Source organism: Anomaloglossus baeobatrachus, chromosome 5 (genome assembly GCF_048569485.1).
Source record: "Anomaloglossus baeobatrachus isolate aAnoBae1 chromosome 5, aAnoBae1.hap1, whole genome shotgun sequence".
NCBI lineage: Eukaryota > Metazoa > Chordata > Amphibia > Anura > Aromobatidae > Anomaloglossus > Anomaloglossus baeobatrachus.
The window spans coordinates 406,174,384-406,188,044 of record NC_134357.1 but is presented as its reverse complement, the minus strand read 5'-3'; positions in this window follow the sequence as shown (position 1 = coordinate 406,188,044).

Sequence of the window (13,661 nt, the reverse complement as noted above, 5' to 3'; positions counted from 1 at the left end):
TGCTCGCTGTGCTTCCTGCTGGAGAACTCCCTGAGTTTGTCTGTGTGTGTGAAAGGTTACCTCACTATCTGATAACTTTTTGTGTGACTCCTAACTCCCTGGGTAGCTGCTCCTCCTATCCCAGGTCCCGCCTTTAGTGGATTGGGGGTCCCTGGTGTGGTGGCATCCTTTAGATCCAACCACGGGGCGACCCGTTTGACCCGAACCCAGCCCGGTCCACGGTTGGAGAGACGCAACTAACTGTGTGTATGATGGTTGAGTAGTGAAACCGGTACCAACCTTTACTGGAACCAAGATTAGCACTGCACCTAGTACCCTGGGGCAACCAGAGCCTCAGGGCTGCCAGAGAAACATAGTATTAGTTACATAGATTTAGCTGTGTAACCAGTGGTCCAACCATTTGTCCAAAGTGTCTCAGTCAGGAGATATTTTTCAACAAAACATTTCACCTGCGTAGCCTAATTGTGCTACAATGGTACGCAGCGTCTCCCATAGAGCAAATCTGAGACGTCATTGGTCAGCAATTGCAAAAGGAGCTGCCAGTAGTGATGAGCGAGTATGCTTGTTACTACTCGGTACTCGCACGAGTATCACTGTACTCGGGCTACTCGGCGGGGACCAAGTAATCTCGCGATACTCGTGCTGTACTCGTGGTCTTCATTTCTGCATGTTGGCACTCTTTTGAGAGCCAGCCCTCATGCAGGGATTGGCTGGCAGACCACTGCAATGCCACAGCCCTGTTAGTTGTGGAATTGCAGTGATTGGCCGGCCCGCACAGCGTGACCGAGCCTTTATACCGGCGGGCGCGCTGTGCTCTGCTCACAGCCATCCAGACAGTCAGTGCAGGGAGAGGGTTGCTGCTTCAGGGAAAGGTTTGCGGCCCTTTATAGTTATTTCCGGAGCAGGACTGCAAACAGTGTGACCAGAAGTCCTTCTCAGGACATACAATAAGTTGTATACAGGCAGGCAGGGAATAGCCAGGTCGGAGTACAGTAGCAGAGTCCTTCTCAGGACTATTGTTGCTATATACAGGCAGGGTATAGCCAGGTCGGAATACAGGCTAGTGACAAGAAGAGTCCTTGTCAGGACTATTGTAGCAGTATACAGGCAGGCAGGCAGGGTATATAGCCATTCCTAGTGGTGACCGTATACCAGCCTTCATCATATCTGGGGCTGGTGTACACAGTCTAAAACAGTCCAGATAGTGTCAGACTTCCCAGTAATTGTCGCTCCTAAAAACCTGTTAGGTTCTTATTGCGTCCGTGCTTGCATTTAAAAACCGCACGTGTGTGCCTGTCGGTGGCAGCGTACAGGTGCACTTGTGTGCGTTTTTCACAAACTATTATATAACGCACAAGTGTAGTGTATAATACACGTCAGTCAGCAGTGGCTGATAGTGTCAGACTTCTCAGTAATTGTCGCTCCTAAAAACCTGTTAGGTTCTTAGTGCATCCGTGCTTGCATTTAAAAACCGCACGTGTGTGCCTGTCGGTGGCAGCGTACAGGTGCACTTGTGTGCGTTTTTCACAAACTATTATATAACGCACAAGTGTAGTGTATAATACACGTCAGTCAGCAGTGTCTGATAGTATCAGACTTCTCAGTAATTGTCGCTCCTAAAAACCTGTTAGGTTCTTAGTGCGTCCATGCTTGCATTTAAAAACCGCACGTGTGTGCCTGTCGGTGGCAGCGTACAGGTGCACGATTTGCACAAACTTGGATATAACGCACAAGTCTAGTGAATACACGTCAGCACAGCATTGCAAAATGCGCAAGTGCGTTGGCAAGGAACAAGGAAGTGGACGTGATGGTGGTGCAGGCAGAGGCCGAGGTCGTGGGCAAGCTCTAATTTCGCCACAACAAAGGGCCACATCTAGTCGCTCGCACGTACTGTCCCAAATTCTTGGGGACTGCAGCAGTACACCGCTCTTGAACCAAGACCAGTGTCAACAGGTTGTTAGTTGGATAGCGGATAATGCTTCCAGTCAGATTGGCACCACCACAAACACTCTGTCTTCCACACGGTCAAGTGCCAGTAGCCGTGATACTGCACCGCACATTTCAGAACCTGATCCTCCTTCCTACCACAAGGCTGAGTACACGTCCACGGACATTACTGATCCCACACTTGGACACTCGGAAGAGCTGTTCACGTTTCCATTCGCACATTCTGGCCTCTCGCCAGCTCATGTTGAAGTGGGTCATGAGGAGATCGTATGTACAGATGCCCAAATATTTGAGCAGCCACGTTCTCACGAAGTTGGCAACGTGTCTCAACAAGGGGTGGACGATGATGAGACACAATTGTCAGGAAGTCAGGAGGAGGAGCAGGGTGCGGAAGAGGAAGACGACGTGGTGGATGATCCAGTAACTGACCCAACCTGGCAGGAGGATATGCAGAGCGAGGACAGCAGTGCACAGGGGGAGGGAGGCGTAGCATCCCAACAGGCAGTAAGAAGCAGGATGGTGGCTCCAGGCAGAAGTCAGGCAACCGTTCCCCGGAACAACAACACGACACAAGGTGCCTGTACAAATGTTAGGTCTTCCCGAGTCTGGCAGTTTTTTAAGTTGGCTCCAGATGATTCTAAAAAGGCCATTTGCAACACCTGCCGTGCCAGCATCAGCAGGGGTACCAAAACTAGCAGCCTGACCACCACCAGCATGATCAGGCACATGTCAGCCAAGCACCCGACTTTGTGGGAAGTACAACAGAGTCGAGGAGCAGTGCTTGCTGATGTCACTGCTACGTCTTCGCTGGTTGTGCATGCGAGCCAATCCCCTGTCCATGCTGCCTGCGAACAAGCCTCCTCCGGTCCTGCACCTGCAGTTGCCTACGCAGAAATAACACCATCATCAAGCACGTCCTTGTCCCAGCGCAGCGTTCAGTTATCCATTCAGCAAACCTTTGAACGCAGGTGCAAATACACTGCCAACGCCCCACACGCCACAGTTCTAAATGCTAACATTTCGCGACTGCTTGCGCTGGAAATGTTGCCTTTTAGGCTGGTGGAGACAGAAGTATTCCGCGACCTGATGGCGGTAGCTGTCCCATGTTACTCGGTCCCCAGCCGCCACTATTTCTCCCGGTGTGCCGTCCCCGCATTGCATAACCACGTGTCACAAAACATCACACGTGCCCTGAACAACGCTGTTTCACCCAAAGTCCACCTAACCACAGACACGTGGACAAGTGCTTGTGGGCAAGGCTGCTACATCTCGTTGACGGCACACTGGGTTAATATTGTGGAAGCTGGGACCCAGTCTGAGCGAGGGACGGAACACGTCCTTCCCACACCAAGGTTTGCAGGCCCTACCTCAGTCAGGGTTTCACCCACACTCTACAGCTCCGGAATGTCATGCTCTTCAGCCTCCTCCTCCTCCTGCGCATCCTCATCCACTTTACCCTCCACACCAGTCCCAAGCTGGAAGCACTGCAGCACTGCCTCGGCGAAGCGGCAACAGGCTGTGCTGAAGCTAATCTGCATAGGTGACAAACCCCACAATGCAGAAGAGGTGTGGACAGCTCTGAAACAGCAGGCAGATCACTGGCTCACACCTCTGAACCTAAAGCCAGGAAAGGTCGTGTGTGACAATGGCCGGAACCTGGTGGCGGCTTTGAGGCGAGGCCAGCTGACACATGTTCCATGCGTGGCCCATGTGCTCAACCTCGTGGTTCAGCGGTTTCTAAAGTCATACCCAGAGCTGTCTGATCTGCTGGTAAAAGTTCGCCGCCTGTCTGCACATTTTCGAAAGTCACCTACTGCTTCAGCCGGCCTTGCCGGCTTTCAGCGCCGTTTGCATCTTCCGGCTCACAGACTGGTGTGTGATGTCCCCACGCGTTGGAATTCAACTCTGCACATGTTGGTCAGGATATGTGAGCAGAAGAGGGCAGTTGTTGAGTACTTGCATCACCTAAGCCGTCGGGAAATGGGTCAAACTCCACACATAACACCTGAGGAGTGGAGATGGATGTCCGACCTATGTACCATCCTCCAAAACTTTGAGGACTCCACCAAGATGGTGAGTGGTGATGACGCCATTATTAGCGTCACCATAGCGCTACTCTGCCTTCTAAAACGGTCTCTGCTCAAAAACAAACATGATGCATTGCAGGCGGAGCGCGATGAGTTGCAGCAAGAAACAGTAGTGGGTGTGGGTGATAACACACAGCCCAGCCTCGTCTCATCACAACGTGCAGTGGAGGACTATGACGAGGAGGAGGATGAAGACATGGAGCAACTCTCCGGCCAAATTGAGGATATGACATGCACACCAGTCATATCCTCGGTTCAGCGTGGCTGGCCAGAGGACAGGGTAGATGAGGAGGAGGAGGAGGAGGAGGACAGCATGTTCAGTCATCGTGTTGGTCAGGCTACTGAAGTCCTGGCTGTTAAGAGTCTGGCGCACATGGCTGACTTTATGGTAAGCTGCCTGTCTCGTGACCCTCGCGTTAAGAACATCTTGGCCGACAATCATTACTGGTTGGTAACACTGTTAGACCCACGCTACAAGGAGAACTTTATGTCTCTTATTCCCGAGGCGGAGAGGTCAACCGAAATGCAGCAGTTCCGGAAGGCCATAGTCACGGAAGTAGGCAAAGCATTCCCCTCACAAAACGCTAGCGGCATAGGTCAGGAATCAGTGGACAACCAAGGCGTACAGCCGAGAGAGGCACAAGTCCAATCCGCCAGAGGTAGGGGAACAGTCTTTAAGATGTGGGACAGTTTTCTCAGCCCCTGACGTACCACAGCCCCTGAGGTGCGGGGTAGTGCCACAAGAAATCCTAAGTTTGCCCAGATGCTAAAGGAGTACCTTGCAGATCGAACAACTGTACTCCGACATTCCTCTGTGCCTTACAATTATTGGGTATCCAAGGTGGACACGTGGCATGAATTGGCTCTCTACGCTTTGGAAGTCCTGGCCTGCCCTGCCGCTAGCGTTTTGTCAGAGCGTGTTTTTAGTGCCGCAGGTGGAATCATTACAGATAAATAATAAATAATAAAGTGACGAAGACCTTGCATCACCTCTTGTAGGTGCTCAGGAGAAAATTAGACTAGCATTGGAGGTTAACTCCGGCACACTACCACTCTCCCATATGCCCAAAAAAATGAGGAATACAGTTGTTGAATGTCAAAATCCTTTTCTCTTATTTTATTTAGTGCCAAAAAGTGAAAAAGTGCTGTACAATTGTCCGCCAAGAATCGACGTTTCGGCTAGCAAGCCTTCATCAGGTCGGACTGGCTGAATACATTATTTACAAGTGAGAAAACAAAACAAAAGAAAAGAGATAAATTAATAACTTTGAATGGGTATACTCGTCTGGGTACAATAGGCAAAGTTTAGGAACAATAAGGAAGATCATGGGTAATGACAACAACATAGGAGCAAGGGTACATAATACACATATTGTAACATTGAAACACTGCATATTTAAATATATGAAACCTAATAGGTGTGGTCGTAATATCACAAGGTAGCAGGGTGGAAGTGAGACACAAGTATTTATGGAGTGACCGCACAGAGTGCATGGTAAGGATGCTCACCTTGGTTTATAATGAAATGGTAACGTGGTACAAATGCAGGATAGCTGCAAAAATGTGGAGCCCTCCGTTTGGAGATAGCTAGGGGGAAAAATAAAGGAGGTAAGGGAAATTACATTGGCAGAAGAAAAGGAGCACAAAGGAGAAGAACAGAAGATAGTGATTACTTCAACATACCCTGCGTCAGAAGCCGTAAAAAGCCCCGGGGGATGTATGGTATGCTGGATCCTAAGAGGTTGTTGGGTTAGGACCAGAGGGATTTGAAATAGAGAGCATTAGGTATATCTATAGCGATAAGAAAAGAAAAAAAGATGAGGAAAGATGCGGAATGATTATGCATTGATAGGTGCTCCTATTTAAGAGGTAAACTGTTGGTTACCTTGATGGTCGGCTATACCTCTTAGGTCTCTTGGTAAATTAGGCCAAGATGGCGACCATGTATGTCCTAGGTGAATGGCAGCTCCTGCAGTGGGATGTTAATATCTAAGGTTCCAATAAGACACCGGGTTAATAAGGCTACTATTGCTATATAAAGATAGTGAGTATGGTAAAATATAATATTACCTATTGGCTCAAGTGGTATAGCCTAGAGAGAGATCGCTGCGGCTCGGAGTATATCTGTCAGTGACTTTTGTGGGATAAAACAGACGTCCCAGGTTCATGTGTAGGAATCAGGACGGTATGCCTGATTGGGAATCTGTGGCATCAAAGGGATAATATGAGACCAATATTATCAACAATATGGAGTAAAGGTTTAGTAACAAAAAGAGATTACAAGGGGTTACCTAGTGATTCGTAGGGTAGGGTACTTAGGTAGAGGTTACCTAAAACGGACCGCTCCTGTAATGGGGAGTCAGAGTCCAGAGTTCATCCTGGTGATCAAGGTATTAAGACTAACTGCCGCTTATAGCTATATGGAGAAGAATTAGAGAAAGATTAAGTGAAAAAGAAAGAATATGGAATAGAGAGGGAAATGAGGAAGAAAAGGTTACCTAGTGACTCTGGGAGATTTGGCATGGAGGGAAGTCAGTTGGCCCAGGAGAGAGTCAAATCTAGCTGACCAGGAAGAGAGGAGGGGAAATGGTAAAGAATGGTAAGTTTGTATAATACATTGGTGTTATGAGTATGGTAATATGGTAATATCTAGGTGAGCCACCTTACCACTGCGGCACCACTGGCGCTTGTGTTCAGTACAAACAGGGAGTGGCCCCCTTCTCAGCGAGCTGGACACTTCATTCTGTGAATCCCCCTGACTGTGTGTGTCCTGTTGGGACCCGGTCGCTCTCAGCCCTTAGCCACATTGAGGCCTATTTTAGACCCATGGTAAGGTTTTAATATTAGAGAGTGTAGGTACTATCCCAACTGGGTACACCTTGACGTTTGGTGGGATAGCTTTATGCTTTTTTTGATCAAAAACAGTGTTTACTAAGTACCCTATGTTTATATGCACTATGCTTTTATTTAGTTACAGCAGGGTATGTTTTCTCATTAATTTTTCCTTGGTTTCTCTTTGTCTCATGGCCAGTGTGAACATGGTCTCACAAGTTCCATGTATACCATCTCATACTCCGGCTCACTTTTTTGTTTTTATGTAGTTTTTTTGTATTCAGTACAAACAGGGAGTGGCCCCCTTCTCAGCGAGCTGGACACTTCATTCTGTGAATCCCCCTGACTGTGTGTGTCCTGTTGGGACCCGGTCGCTCTCAGCCCTTAGCCACATTGAGGCCTATTTTAGACCCATGGTAAGGTTTTAATATTAGAGAGTGTAGGTACTATCCCAACTGGGTACACCTTGACGTTTGGTGGGATAGCTTTATGCTTTTTTTGATCAAAAACAGTGTTTACTAAGTACCCTATGTTTATATGCACTATGCTTTTATTTAGTTACAGCAGGGTATGTTTTCTCATTATTTTTTCCTTGGTTTCTCTTTGTCTCATGGCCAGTGTGAACATGGTCTCACAAGTTCCATGTATACCATCTCATACTCCGGCTCACTTTTTTGTTTTTATGTAGTTTTTTTGTATTCAGTACAAACAGGGAGTGGCCCCCTTCTCAGCGAGCTGGACACTTCATTCTGTGAATCCCCCTGACTGTGTGTGTCCTGTTGGGACCCGGTCGCTCTCAGCCCTTAGCCACATTGAGGCCTATTTTAGACCCATGGTAAGGTTTTAATATTAGAGAGTGTAGGTACTATCCCAACTGGGTACACCTTGACGTTTGGTGGGATAGCTTTATGCTTTTTTTGATCAAAAACAGTGTTTACTAAGTACCCTATGTTTATATGCACTATGCTTTTATTTAGTTACAGCAGGGTATGTTTTCTCATTATTTTTTCCTTGGTTTCTCTTTGTCTCATGGCCAGTGTGAACATGGTCTCACAAGTTCCATGTATACCATCTCATACTCCGGCTCACTTTTTTGTTTTTATGTAGTTTTTTTGTATTCAGTACAAACAGGGAGTGGCCCCCTTCTCAGCGAGCTGGACACTTCATTCTGTGAATCCCCCTGACTGTGTGTGTCCTGTTGGGACCCGGTCGCTCTCAGCCCTTAGCCACATTGAGGCCTATTTTAGACCCATGGTAAGGTTTTAATATTAGAGAGTGTAGGTACTATCCCAACTGGGTACACCTTGACGTTTGGTGGGATAGCTTTATGCTTTTTTTGATCAAAAACAGTGTTTACTAAGTACCCTATGTTTATATGCACTATGCTTTTATTTAGTTACAGCAGGGTATGTTTTCTCATTATTTTTTCCTTGGTTTCTCTTTGTCTCATGGCCAGTGTGAACATGGTCTCACAAGTTCCATGTATACCATCTCATACTCCGGCTCACTTTTTTGTTTTTATGTAGTTTTTTTGTATTCAGTACAAACAGGGAGTGGCCCCCTTCTCAGCGAGCTGGACACTTCATTCTGTGAATCCCCCTGACTGTGTGTGTCCTGTTGGGACCCGGTCGCTCTCAGCCCTTAGCCACATTGAGGCCTATTTTAGACCCATGGTAAGGTTTTAATATTAGAGAGTGTAGGTACTATCCCAACTGGGTACACCTTGACGTTTGGTGGGATAGCTTTATGCTTTTTTTGATCAAAAACAGTGTTTACTAAGTACCCTATGTTTATATGCACTATGCTTTTATTTAGTTACAGCAGGGTATGTTTTCTCATTATTTTTTCCTTGGTTTCTCTTTGTCTCATGGCCAGTGTGAACATGGTCTCACAAGTTCCATGTATACCATCTCATACTCCGGCTCACTTTTTTGTTTTTATATATTTAAATATGCAGTGTTTCAATGTTACAATATGTGTATTATGTACCCTTGCTCCTATGTTGTTGTCATTACCCATGATCTTCCTTATTGTTCCTAAACTTTGCCTATTGTACCCAGACGAGTATACCCATTCAAAGTTATTAATTTATCTCTTTTCTTTTGTTTTGTTTTCTCACTTGTAAATAATGTATTCAGCCAGTCCGACCTGATGAAGGCTTGCTAGCCGAAACGTCGATTCTTGGCGGACAATTGTACAGCACTTTTTCACTTTTTGGCACTAAATAAAATAAGAGAAAAGGATTTTGACATTCAACAACTGTATTCCTCATTTTTTTTGGGCATATGGGAGAGTGGTAGTGTGCCGGAGTTAACCTCCAATTCATTACAGATAAACGCACCCGCCTGTCAACTGAAAATGCTGACAGGCTGACTCTGATCAAAATGAACAAGGGTTGGATTGGGCCAGACTTCACCACACCACCAGCAAATGAGAGCGGAATTTAAAGTTTGTAACGGGAATTTGCCATGTACCTCCACTCACCCATGGGTACATACTTCTGGACTTCGGATAATCGCTGGACTGCTCCTCCTTCTCCTTATGCGCCACCATGATGACCGTTACAATAGTTAGGCCTTTGTTTCAGGTATACCCCCAGTGGTAAATTTTTTCGCCCATTCTTTGCAGAATGGACATTACAACGACAGGAGACCCGCTCCTTTGCAATGGGAACAATGTTTTGAGGCCCTCATGCACGTCTCTATCCAGGGACAACGTGGAGCCTCCCAATTTTTGGCTGCCCTGCCTAAGGGCTATACTATAATACACCCACTTCCTGACAATGGACACTTAATGTTTTGAGGCCCTCATGCACGTCTCTATCCAGGGACAACGTGGAGCCTCCCAATTTTTGGCTGCCCTGCCTAAGGGCTATACTATAATACACCCACTTCCTGACAATGGACACTTAATGTTTTGAGGCCCTCATGCACGTCTCTATCCAGGGACAACGTGGAGCCTCCCAATTTTTGGCTGCCCTGCCAAAGGGCTATACTACAATAGACCCACTTCCTTACAATGGGCACTTCAGGCTTACAGGCCATCATGCACGTCTGTATGCAGGGGCATTGGTGAACCTCACAATTTTGGACTGCCCTGGCAAAGGAAAATACTACAAAGACTCACTTCCTCAAAATGGGCACATTAGACTCAGAGGCCTTTATGTACGTCTCTTCTCAGGGACATCGGAGTGCCACACAATGTTTTACGTAAAATCTTTCATGTATTAATCTCAAAAAGTAACATACATTAGCTCTATCTCACTATTGGGTATGTGCCCTTAACATTTCCGCCATGAAAATTCATTTTGGTGTCATTTTTGAAGGTTTTCTGGTGAGTCCGTAAAAATGGCGTAAAACGCGGACAAAATTGTTCACAGCTGTGACTTTTGAGTGATAAATGCATCAAGGGTTCTTCCCCATGCTGTTGCCATGTCATTTGAGCCATTTTTAGGGTTTCTACATGCTGCCGGGGGTCATTTCACAAAAATACTCGGGTCTCCCATAGGATAACATTGGTCTCGGTGCTCGGGCCGAGTACACGAGTATCTTGGGATGCTCGGCCCGAGCCTCGAGCACCCGAGCTTTTTAGTACTCGCTCATCACTAGCTGCCAGTATTGGATCTTGATGATTTGTGTGCCCAAGTGCATTCTGTGACAGAACATATCTCTGACAACCATTGTTAACCTCATGGATAGCAGTGGAAGTGTGTAAGTACAGGGATTTCTGTGTGTGGAGCTCATACTCGATAATGAATTAATGAATAAATTAAGATGTTTTAAAAAATTTTTTATTTGTATATCATTAATATGTCCAACGATAAAGTGATTTTCATAATGCCATGTTTTTACCTCGTTTTACATGCATTTCCTGTGCTTAAAGACAGATGCATTTTCAATACAAACACACTACTAAATAAAGTTTAAACATTCAAACACTATGAAAAAAATGATAAGAAATATGCTTGAAATCATAGACAAAATAGCTAATTTTAATAAAAAAAATTGTGATCTAATATTTATGTATAAACTAAGGTTAAATTATTGTTTTTCACTTTTTTATAGTTGGACTATATGTGTGTGGAAAAGGAGACGTCATGACCTCACTATAATGTAAAAAATGCATGCTTTTATTTTGTCAAAAAAGCATGCGTTTAGCATCAAAAAAGCATGTTAAAAGCTAGGATTTTGATTTAGATTGCGTTTTGAGAGTTCTCATTGACTTTAATGTTAGCAAAATGCTGACAAAATGGCGAAAACAATTGACATGCTGCTTCTTCACATGCAGAGATTTTGACAAATATTCTGCAACTAAAACGCTGCATTTTTAAAAGCATTGTGTGCACAAGAAATCCCAATTTCCCATAGACTTTGCTTGGAAATCAAAATGCATGCATTTTTGCATTAAAACGCTGCAGTTCAAAACGCAGTGGAAACGCATGAAAAAACGCAACGTGCGCACACAGCCTTAAAGAAAGTGCTGACAACAGATATTACTTTGAAACTCCTTCACCTGAAGCTTAGATGATAGATGTGTATCGTGACCGGATTTACCACGTTCACTATCTGGTATATCTGATCTGGCAATATGATTCCCCAGGTCGGTACGACTTTGTAGATACCAAGCATGTATAGTTTTACTTTTATTGAAATGGTGAAAAAAAAAAATTCAGAAGTTTGTAAAAGTAAAGAATGGCGCTTTTGTTGCCATTTTCCGAAACGTGTAGCATTCTCATTTTTCGGGATCTGGGGCTCAGTGACAGCTTGTTTTTTCCGTCTAGAACTGATGTTTTAACTATACCATTCTTGTGTAGATGCGCTGTTTTGATCGCCTGATATTGCATTTTAATGCAATGTTGCGGCGACAAAAAAACCCCTTAATTTTGGCGTTTGGAATTTTTTTCTCACAACATCCTTTAGCGATCAGATTAATTGATTTTATAGTTTAATTGGGCATTTCTGAAAGAGATGATACCAAATTTATGTATTTTTTTAATCATTTTATTTTCAATGGATCATTTGAAATTTCAGTTTATTAAAAATTTTTAATAGTTTTCAAAACTTTTTTTTATTCATTTTACTTGTCTTCCTTGGGGACGTTATGCCTGCACAGTCTGATCACTTCTCCTGATTAGAGTGATACTTCAACATTGCTCTGATCAGGTGAAATTCGCATTCACAGGAAGCACATCATGGCAGCAATAGGGGTCATCATTTGACCCCGCACTGCCGTGCAAACCCATGTTATTGCATCACATGCCTCCAATCGTGGCAGGGAATGGAACGATATCGGCCGGAGCACTTTAGATTGCACTGTCACAGTTTGACAGCACTGTCTAAGGGGTTAATAGTAGTGATGGACGAACCCAAACTGTAAAGTTCGGAGTCAGTACCAAACACATAGTGTTCATGCACATGATTCCGAACACAAGATTTCCAGGGAAGCTTGTGTTACAGTTCGGGTCCTTGGGCTGTAAAAAAAATAGCACATTATTAAAAAACATTATGATTATACATACAGGTCCCGCGACGCATCCTGCAGACTCTGTCTAACGGCCATTTCTGCTTCTGCATCCGATCATTGCTGTGCCCCCAGGTAACCACCACTGACTAAAGGAACTTCCACGTCATATCCATGTGACCAGTCTGGTGTGAATGTTGTACAGACATTGTGTTACAGACTGGTCACATGGCTATGATGTCATGGAAGGTCCTGTTAACTTCTGGGGGTATACACTGCACTGCTCGTCACTCGGCAATCTTCTGCTGTTTTTGGCATGTTTGCAGTGACATCAGGGTTCACCCGAGTCTAAGAGGCATGGACTCAATTGAACTGTTACTGTCACTGTGCGAGTCTCGCATCGGCATCACCCAGTACGGTGCACAATCTCCTCCAGGAGCAGGTCGGCAGCATGTATTTCTGTGCAGCTGACCCGCTCCTGTCGAGAAAGCATCAGGCCATGCCGAGTGATATCACTGCGAGACTCGCATGAGTCATACGCAATTGGAATTATACCCTCACTGTCAGTCTGCTTCTCGCTCTGCATAGATGCTTGTTTCTACAGAGCGATGAAGCATAGCTGACAATGCTCTATCTGTGGACTACGTTAGATTAAGGATTTTTTTACAATAAAGGTGGAGTCTCTAAATTTTTTTTTTGTGTTCATGATGGCCATGTCTAATTTGACATGACACCATGAATTTCGGGCTTAGTACCAGATGAGAATACAAAGCTGGTATTAATCCCTTTATTACCCAGTGTGCCACCGTCCAGGGCCATTGGACGAGCCAAGTAAAGCACCTGGAAATAATGCTATGAAACAATGCGCCATTTCCAAGGGTGGCTGCGGGCTGCAGTTTTAAGTGTGGGGGACCCAGAGTGCATGGGCCTTACCATGCTGAGAATCCCAGCCCCCAGCTGCCTGGTTTTACCTGGCTGGCGATGAAAATACTGCGGTAGCCCACACATTTTTTTAAATAAAAAACAATTTAATGGGCTTCCCTATATTTTGATTGCCAGCTAAGGTAAAGCCAGGCAGACGGGGTAGCAGCCCTTAACCATCCGCTTTGGCTGCACCGAGAATTAAAAATAGGAGAGCGCTACATAATTTTTTAATTATTTATTTTTATACATCTATATATTGTGTGTATATATATGTATATATATATATATATATATATATATATATATATATATATATATATATATATATATATATATACATATATATATATACATATACATATACATATATATATATACACACACACACACACACACACACACACACACACA